A 10,370-nucleotide genomic window follows, 5' to 3' on the forward strand; every position below is an offset into this window, starting at 1 on the left:
CGATTCATCTATGCATCGTCTCTTTTTTGCTTGAATCGTCTCACAAAAATTTCTGACTTGCATTGAATCGATTCACACAAAGTTGAATCGAATCAATCTTCATCTGGGCACACTTGAATCGACTCAAATTTATCCTGAATCATATCATCCTTTATACTTCTCTGGTTTGTCTTCTTGCTGTCTGAATCGATTCAAACATTTAGTGAATCGATTCAACCTGTTGTTTTTGTGCGAAAATTTAGTCTTATCATCTCTATAAATAGTCTCCTCCTCATAACTTCAAAAATATTGAATCATTTGCATCTATTCTCTCTAGGTCTCAAAAACTCATTGCTCATACATTCTTCAAGATTAAACACTCTTTCTTGGAATCACTTTGTCATTGAGTGTGTAGATTCTCTGGGGTGCTAGTAGGGATTGTAAGTTGGTTCTCTCAAGAAGATTGATTGGGCTTAATCAAGGCTTCAAAGTAAGTGAATAATCTCATTCCACCTCCAAAGGACTTGGGGGTCTTTCTAACCGTTCTTGAAGTCGAAGGGGGTTCGTTTGCTAGACGTAGCATTGAAGACTCGAGTGAAGAGTTCGAAGGAGTGCACGGGTAATTCAAGGATCCAAAGATTCAAGGAGCACCAAATTAAAGGGGTACTTGAAGTTTGGGGGAGTAATTTACATAGGAGTTGAATAATTAGAGCTTTAATTTGAAGGAACTCTTGTAAACATTGTAATCAACATTTGTTACATAGTGGATGACCTTGGTGAAGGCGTACTTCATCAAGTAGAGTAGACGTAGCCCTAAGCGAGGACGAAAAAGGGTAAACTACTATAAACACCGGTGTTCTCTCTCTTTCCCTATCCTTTTTACTTATCAATATTGCTTGTGATTAATTGAATAATTGATAGGTTAATTGCTAGTATTGATCTAAGTAGTTTTTCATAGAAAATTGACCTAATTCACTTAGTTAGGTTTCATACAATTTGCTTAGATCAATTGATTTCAAAGTCTATTCAATTTTTCAATTACACTTGCATTGTGTTTTTGAATTGATAGCATATTATTCTTGTTCATAGGTTTGGTTTGAAATTGTGTATTGTTTTGTACCATGTTCAAGGATTGTTAATAATTGATTGTGCACAAAGATTTGTATCGTGAATCTCTCAATTCTAAGATAAAATCTTATTCCACATATATTTGGTATTTGTTGATGCATTGATTGTGACTGTTCAAGGAAATTTCAAATAGTCAATTTATTAAAATCATTTTTCACAAATCTTCGAAAAGTTTTTCAAACACGCTATTCACCCCCCCTCTAGCTTGGTAACCATCTAGCCATATAGACCAACAGATCCTATGGAAGGTAGCACATTAGATGAAAGGTTTTATTCGTGTGGACTAAGTAGAGTTGTTTTCGATCATCTAGTGCTCATTATTGTTTTCTGATTTAGACTACAAAGGTTATGTGCTTCACGAGGTAATATTTGGATATGTGGTCATGACCATTCATAAGGATCCACTGAAAAGGAAAATTTTAATCGTTTATCCGTTATGTTTAATCTATTTTCAATGTGATTTCTTTTCAGATGAGTATGCCATTTTTTCTATGTTTAAATTTCTAAGTCATTTATCTTTCCAGAACTTTAGTTTTATGCAAATTTTTCTTTCTACACTTTTTTTTACTTGTACATTTATCAAGTTCATTGTAATGTAGAAGGTGTTTTCATCTAAATCCTATATTTTTCTACACTAAAAACACACAAAAAGTTTGACTTTCGGGTATTCCAAAACAATGTTTGATGTTGTTAATTTCCACGACATGTGCGAGCAACAGGAAAACACATGCATTTACTCGTTTCTTGGTTGAACACGTCAAAATCATACCTTTTAATTTGTCATGAACCCACGTCAAAACTTTTTTTTTGTTGGTGATCGTTACTACGCGCACACTAGCTCATAAATATCAAAATCCTTGTAACAATTGACTGGTGATAAAAAGGATTAAAGATGCGAGTTTATACTTGATACAACCTCCATCAATCGAGTCAATGAAAAAGTAGAGATTTACCTACGGATAAACAACTTATAGCTAGTTACCATAAATAAATCATTGTGAGTGAAATGTCAATCCTATTTTTTTAAGAAGCTAAAATGAATATATAAACACTGAAAAAGTTGCCCACCTATCACAAGAAGGTGTAGGTTACATGAGTCTAACTAAGAAGAAAATAGACAAAACGAAAGAAACATGAAAGATCTATAAGGTCGTTCCCATACACGACAGACAATTAAGCCACCAAATGTGACAATTAAGAGCAAATGTATGGTTACCTAACTTTAACGACACAAAGGATAATAACTTAAATTTGTCTAATAATAACTTCATATGTTCAACCTTGTTATTGAAGATCTAATTGCTCCATTCTTTCCAAATAACCTAGAAGGTCGCAAACCAAATTAGATGTAAATAAGATCAGAAAACTTTTGAAAAACCGCATAGTTGTCCATGTTAAAACAAAATGTGTTTAACATTACCCTTTGAGTTTTGATGATAACAAGGTATTAAAAATGTCAATTGGATATGCTAATATTTGTTCAAGTGTGTAGGACCATAGACAAAAAAATTAAATGTCTTTATATCAAGCATAGGTTCTGAAAGAACAAATGAGAGCAATGAAATTAACAAAAAGGAAGCTTGTATTGCAAGAAAGAGCATCTGAAGAGAAGAGGTTCTGAAGATTATCAGAAGCAGTCTCATCAGAAGCTGTCTAGCAGAAGCTGACGTCATCAGAAGTTGAAGATGATCAGAAGACTGAAGATCATTAGAAGTTGAAGACTTGCAGCTGAAGTTAGTTAAATGTTGTTATTTTGAATGCACATCATTGCAGAAGGAATAGAAGCCTGAAGCAACAGCTATTTCAGAGGAATTTGAAGGCATTGGATGCTTATCCACTGAAGAACGCAGAAAAAGGACAATAGTACAATTGTACAACCACTACCTCCACTACTCCACTCCTCATGTCTGCAATAGTACAAGACAACAACTGTGACTACGCTGGTATTTCTCTATACAAGGAATGGATTTGAAACTGTTCCTTCACAGGACAATAACCATATCAAGCAACAAATCATTGGTGATTTGATCAAACTTCAACAACGACTCTTTTGTGATGTGTTGGAAATTTCCAATGTATCTCCCACACCTTTATATAAAGGAGTGAAGACCTAAAGATTGGCAAGACTCTTACAACAATTTCACAAGTGCCAAACCTCTACTAAAATTGTTTCACATCAAAGATCACTTAGAATTTCTTAACAACTTTCATATCTTAGAAATTCTAGAGTCTTAAGAGTCATATCTGATTTGTATTGTGAACACCACTGATTGTATATCAAGTGTTGAACCTCAAACATTTTCTTTGTAATTCTGTTTGAATAGAAGTCTCTTGCTTTTGTGCTTGCGCATAGAAAGTCTCTTGCGGTTGTGTTTGGGCATAGGAAACCACTTGCTTTTGTGCTTGAGTAGTTTAAAGTTTCATGCTCTTTTGTTTGAGCAATTGTAATCAGATATTGATTTTAGTGAACTCTCCTTGGAAGTGCAAGTAGGAGTGGACTACTTCTGGATTGTGGAAGGAACCACTATAAATTGCTTTGTGTCTATCTTCTCTCTCTCTCTCTCTCTCTCTCTCTCTCTCTCTCTCTCTCTCTCTCTATTTATCCGCTGCATTTAGGAGAAGAAAAAGTTAACACAATTCAACCCCCCTTCTTGTGTTTTTCTCACCTTCAATTGATATCAAGAGCCTTGGTCTGTTGTCCTAACACTTAACAGTGTAACATATAAGGATCTGTGAAAAACATGACATCTGGTGATAGCTCAAGTTCTCATCAGAATAACAAAGATGTTCATTATGACTATGGTACTTCTGATGATAACAAATCTGACTCCAGCAAAGGTCCAAGGTTTAATGAAAATCCTGAAGAATTTTTCTGGTGGAAAACCAATATGTATAGTCACATCATGGGTTTAGATGATGAACTTTGGGATATTCTTGAAGATGGTGTTGGTGACTTGGCCCTTGATGAAGAAGGAGCTACTATTGATAGAAAGAAGCATACTCTTGCTCAGAAGAATCTGTACAAGAAACATCACAAAATCAGAGGAATTCTTGTTGCTTCTATACCTCACATAGATTATATGAAGATGAGTGAAAAATCTACTGCAAAGGCAATGTTTGCTTTACTTTGTGCAAACTTTGAAGGTAGTAAGAAGGTTAGAGAGGCAAAGGCTACCATGCCTGTTCATCAATATGAGTTGTTCAAAATAAAAGACGATGAAAGTATTGAGGAAATGTACTCAAGATTTCAGACTCTAGTATCTGGACTTCAAATACTGAAGAAAAGTTATGTAGCTTCTGATCATGTGAGCAAGATTCTAAGAAGCTTACCTTTTAGATGGGGACCTAAGGTTTCTGCTATTGAGGAAGCTAAGGATTTAAACACTCTAAGTGTTGAAGATCTTATGAGCTCTCTCAAGGTTCATGAGATTAGTCTTAATGAGCATGACTCTGCTAAGAAGGCAAAATCTATTGCTCTGCCATCTACGGGAAAGTCCTCAAAAGCTCTCAAAGTCATTGAGTCCGAAGAAGAATCCCCTGATGGAGATTCTGATGAAGACCCTATTGTTGTTGAGAAGATAGCTATGCTCTCCAACAAGCTTCAGTATTTGGCTAGGAAAAACAAGAAGTTTTTAAGCAGAAGAAGTGGTTACAAAGGCTCAAAGAAGGAAGATCATAAAGGTTTCTTCAACTGTATGAAGCCTGGACACTTTATTGTTGATTGTCCTGATCTTCAGAAGGAAAAATCAACGGAGAAGTCCAAGAAACCAACTTTCAAATCAATCAAGTTCATGAAGTAGATCAAGCAGAGTTTAATGGCCACTTGAGAAGATTTAGACAGTGAATGTGGGTCTGATAAGGAAGAAGCTAGAGATTAAGCAAATGAAGATACGGGTTAGCGGTTATAGTGACTTTAGAAGCTGAACCTGAATCAGACTCTGAAAATGAAAATGAGATATGCCTAAGAGCAAAGGAAAAGCAAAGATCATGGTACCTAGACAGTGGTTGCTCAAGACATATGACAGGAGAGAAGTCTATGTTCCTTACCCTAACAATGAAAGAGGGAGGAAATGTGAAGTTTGGAGGCAACCAAACTGGCAAGATTATTGGCACAAGAACTATTGGTAACTCTTCTATCTCTATTAATAATGTGTGGTTGGTAGATGGTCTTAGACATAACCTACTTAGTATCAGTCAGTTTTGTGATAATGGTTATGATGTGATGTTTGATAAGACCAACTGTACAGTAGTCAACAAAAATGACAACTCCATAATATCTCTAAGCTTAGTAAGTAACAACTGGTCAGAGGCTTAGCATACATTGACTATCATTCAGATGCACTTTATGGTGCATGCCAGAAAGGGAAGATTGTTAAATAATCTATTAAAACAAAAGACATTGTCTCAACCTCCAGACCCTTATAATTACTCCATATTGATTTATTTGGATCAGTTAACACTGCATCTTTATATGGAGGTAAATATGGATTAGTCATTGTTGATGATTACAGTAGATGGACTTGGGTTAAATTCCTGAGAAGCAAAGATAATGCATATGATGTGTTTAGTAACTTTTGCACTCAAATACAGTCTGAATAAGAAATGAAAATTTTAAAGGTAAGAAGTGATCATGGTGGAGAATTTGAAAATGAGCCATTTGAAACTTTTTTATAAAAAAGATGGATTTGTCCATGAATTCTCTTCTCATAGAACTCCACAGCAAAATGGGGTTGTAGAGAGAAAGAATAGAACTTTACAAGAAATGGCTAGAACTATGATTCATGAAAACAATTTGGCAAAACATTTATGGGCAGAAACAGTAAACACAACATTTATGTCCAAAATAGAATCTATATTAGACCTATATTGGAGAAAACAACATATGAACTCTTTAAGGGAAGAAGACCCAATATCTCTTACTTTCATCAATTTGGATGTACCTGTTACATTCTAAATAATAAGGTCTACCTATAAAAATTTGATGCCAAGGCCCAAAGAGGAATCTTCTTAGGTTACTCTGAAAGTTCAAAGGCATACAAAGTGTATAATTCAGAAATACTATGTGTTGAAGAATCAATGCACATCCAATTTGATGACAAAGGGCCTGGAAACACAACTCCAGAGCAAGGTGAAAGTTTTGCAGATATACAGGTGTCTGAAGATTCTTCAGAACCTGGCCAGACTCCAGAGTCTGACGAGAGTCCAGAATCAATGCTCAAAATGAAGTAACTTTTGATGAAGCTCAAGATGGTTCCAACAAGCTAATCAATCCAAGAATACAAGTACAAGTCTTCACATCCATAGGATCTGATCATTGGAAACAAAGAGAGTCCTAGAAGAGTCTATGATGGGATTGTTGTCAGTGATAGAGCCTGCTACTGGTGATGAAGAACTTTCAGTTGATGGATGAATACTAGCTATGGAAGAAGAGCTCAATCAATTTCAAAGAAATGATGTGTGCGATCTGGTACCCAAGCCTCAACACAAGAACATTATAGGAACAAAATGGGTATTAAGGAACAACCTTAATGAACAAGGAGAAGTAGTCAGAAACAAAGCCAGACTTGTTGCTCAAGGTTACAGTCAACAAGAAGACATTGATTATACTGAAACATTTGCTCCAGGTTCAAGATTAGAAGCAATCAGATTACTTCTATCCTATGCAGTTAATCATGGCATTATATTATATCAAATGGATGTTAATAGTGCATTTCTCAATGGTGTGATATCTTAAGAAGTGTATGTTAAACAACCTCTAGGTTTTGAGGATCTGAAGTATCCTGATCATGTTTTTAAACTAAAGAAATCATTGTATGGTCTTAAACAAGCTCCTAGATCTTGGTATGATAGACTGAGTAATTTCTTGATTGAAAATGAATTTAAAAGAGGTCAAGTGGACACAACACTCTTCAGAAGAACTCTTGAGAAAGACATTCTTTTTGTGCAAATTTATGTTGATGATATAATATTTGGTTCTATTAATGCCTCTCTTTACAAGGAATTTTCAAAGTTAATGCAGGATGAGTTTGAAAAGATGGAGTGTATGTTCATCAGTCAAAAATATACTAGGGAGCTTCTGAGGAAGTTCAAGCAGGCTTGAAGACTGTAAAGAGATGAACACACCAATGCACCTTACCTGCACCTTAAGCAAAAAAGATACTGGAACAAATGTTGACCAGAAGCTGTATAGAGGTATGATAGGTTCTTTGTTATATCTCACTGCATCTAGACCATATATTTTATTCAGTGTATGCTTGTGTGCAAGATTCTAGTCAGATCCTAGAGAATCTCATTTAACAGATGGTAAGAAAATCTTTAGATATCTGAATGGAACAACAAATCTTGGACTCCTCTATAGGAAATCCTTAGATTATAAGTTAGTTGGATTCTGTGATGCTGATTATGCTGGTGACAGGATTGAAAGAAAATCAACCAGTGGAAACTGTCAGTTTCTTGGTGAGAATCTGATATCCTGGGCTAGCAAAAGACAAGCAACTATTGTTATGTCTACAGCAGAAGCAGAATACATCTCAGCTGCAAGTTGTTGTACACAACTACTTTGGATGAAACATCAGTTGGAGTATTATCAGATTAATGCTAACAATATTTCCATTTATTGTGATAATACTACTGTTATTTGTTTGTCAAAGAATCCAATTTTATATTATAGAGCCAACCATATTGAAATCAAACACCACTTTATTAGAGACTATGTTCAAAAAGGAATTTTGGATATACAATTCATTGATACTGAACATCAATGGACTAATATATTCACTAAGCCTTTAACTATTGAGAGATTTGATTTAATAAAGAAAAATTTGAACATGCACTATGTGTCTGATTAAAATGCTTGCCTCTGAATAGGAATTTAGGTTTTGAAGTTGTTCAGAAGCTATAGTCCATCAGAAGCTCTTCACTGAGGTTCTGAGGAAAATGTGCTTCTGATGACATCAACATGTGAACTCCAGATTCTGGACTTATTGCTTCTGAAAGCAGTGTTAGTGGAAATGTTGGACGTTACTTTTTAGTGATACTTGTCCCACTAACATAACAGTTACTTTGAGAACCTCTGACGTGGTTTATTTGTATTGGTTTATAATTTAAGAGGGCTATGATGAATTTTTGCTTTGAATGTACTATCTCGCACCCCCTTTGTCATTAATATATATGTTTGTTTGTCCCCTTTCTGAATTGAAAACGTTTTGCTAAAAACACTTAGACATACTCACACACTTCTCACAACACTACCTACACTTTCTAATTTTAGACTGTTTCTCTAAAAACTCTTCTCTTTCAAAAATCAAACCTTTAGAACCCTAAATCTTCATCAATCATCATGACTTCATCAAGTTCTAGTCAAGCTCTCCCCATGCAAATAGATTCTATGAATCTTACCACATCAAACCTAGAACAATGGAAATCAGATAAGATGAGTTGATCGTTCAAGTGGAAAGTCCTGCGGATTTTGCTTCGTTGACACATCACAAGGTTGATCTTTCCCACTATATTCTTCATCAAGAACTGGATGGTTACTTTGGTATATTGAATGGACCAACATAAGAGTAACTTATGAAGTACTTCTGGGTCAGGGCTGAAATTTATGACAAGGATGCTGCTAAACTGGAAGAAGAACATAAGATTCATGAAGACCCTAGTCTGGAAGGTAAAACCAGAGCAGAAATGGGATTGAACTAGTTTACAAGAACTGAAATTTGCTCTAATGTAATGGGAATCCCTATTACCATTATAGAGGAAATCATTGGAAAGGCAACAAGATGTGACGTTGATGGTAAATTTCAATGGAATTTGAACAAGAAGACAAGCTCTTGGATTAAAACCACTTATGATGCCTTGTATAAAAACAATGCCTCTGACAAGTACAAGGACATGCAAAAAGAGCACAAGGTTCTTCAGAAGCTGATCCAAGAATGCTTCTTACCCAAGGGAGGAGGAGCTGACACTTTATCTCTAGAACATAAGGTGTTTCTTTACTTTCTGGTAAACTTTGAGAAATTAAACTTGCCAAGATACATCTTTCATCGCATGATTTGGGCACTAAAGGAAAGTCAAGAAAGAAAAAGAAAATTCATTCCTTATGGAAGACTACTTTTAGAAATCTTCTACCAAGGAGGACTTCTCACTGCTCTCAGACATTCTTGTGTTGTCTCTGATCAACACCTGGGAACAGTATCAGGAGAGTACATTAACGGACATACTTTGAAAAGTATGAAGATGGTGGATAAAGTTGACAAGCTGGATTCTGACTTGAAAGAATCAATGATTGTATTTGATCTGATGGTTCATTTCCCACCTATCTCAAAGGAAGACAATTCAGTGGTTTTGGTGGAGTTTATGACTAGGAACTACAAAGAAACTGGAGAGATCATCAATCTCAACTCTATAACAGATACTATGGCTGAAGCTCCTCTAAGAATTGCCAGGAAGAGAAAGTCAAAGAAGGCCTCTTCAGAAGCTGTTGATGATGCTGAACGAAAGGTGAAGAAGTCTAAGAAAGCAAAGACAACTCATCAATTGAATGTGGTAGAATCAACTCTTTCATCCATTCAGGAAGAGGTTACTGATCTAGAGCCTGTCAAGGTTATTGACAAAAGGATCAGAGGTGGAACTTCAGTTGGATCTTCAAAAGTTGCTTCTTCTCAACCTAAGCATAAGGTTCAGAAGAAAAGAAGATGTGTAAGAAAGATGAAGGTATCTAGCTATGTTTTACAAGAAGATGCTGAAGTTGACGCTGGAACTGATCTAGTTTCAAGGGTTGAAAAAAGGAAAAAGGCCAACGCTGATCAAGAAGTTTCTCTTGTTGAGCAAGCATTAACTGTTGTAAGTCAAATAGAAATTCCTGCAGCTACTTTGGTAAAGGAAACTGCAGTGAAAGATGCTAAAAAGGTGGTTAAGTTTGCTGAAGCTGTCAAGAACTTAGCTACTGAGAAGACTGGTGAGCTACTAAAGGATGCAATGGAGGTTAAGAGGGAAGGAGATGCTTGTTCAGAATCTAGCACCTCAGAAGCTGCTACTTCAGAAACTGCTTAAACTAGAGGTAACAGTTCTTCTCATAATATCCTTGATAAGATAATAGAACTAGACTCTTCCTCACCCTCAACCAACTCAGAAAAAGCCTTTACCCCATCACCATCTAACAATACTTCTATAAAGCCTGATGATATTGATACATCAGAACCAAAATCCATTGATGAAAGGATTAATTCTTTGTAGATCAGAGACTTGGGTTATGTAAGAATCTT

The sequence above is a fragment of the Medicago sativa genome, chromosome 3 (assembly GCF_051527215.1).
Source record: "Medicago sativa cultivar Bolivia chromosome 3, Bolivia_mono, whole genome shotgun sequence".
NCBI lineage: Eukaryota > Viridiplantae > Streptophyta > Magnoliopsida > Fabales > Fabaceae > Medicago > Medicago sativa.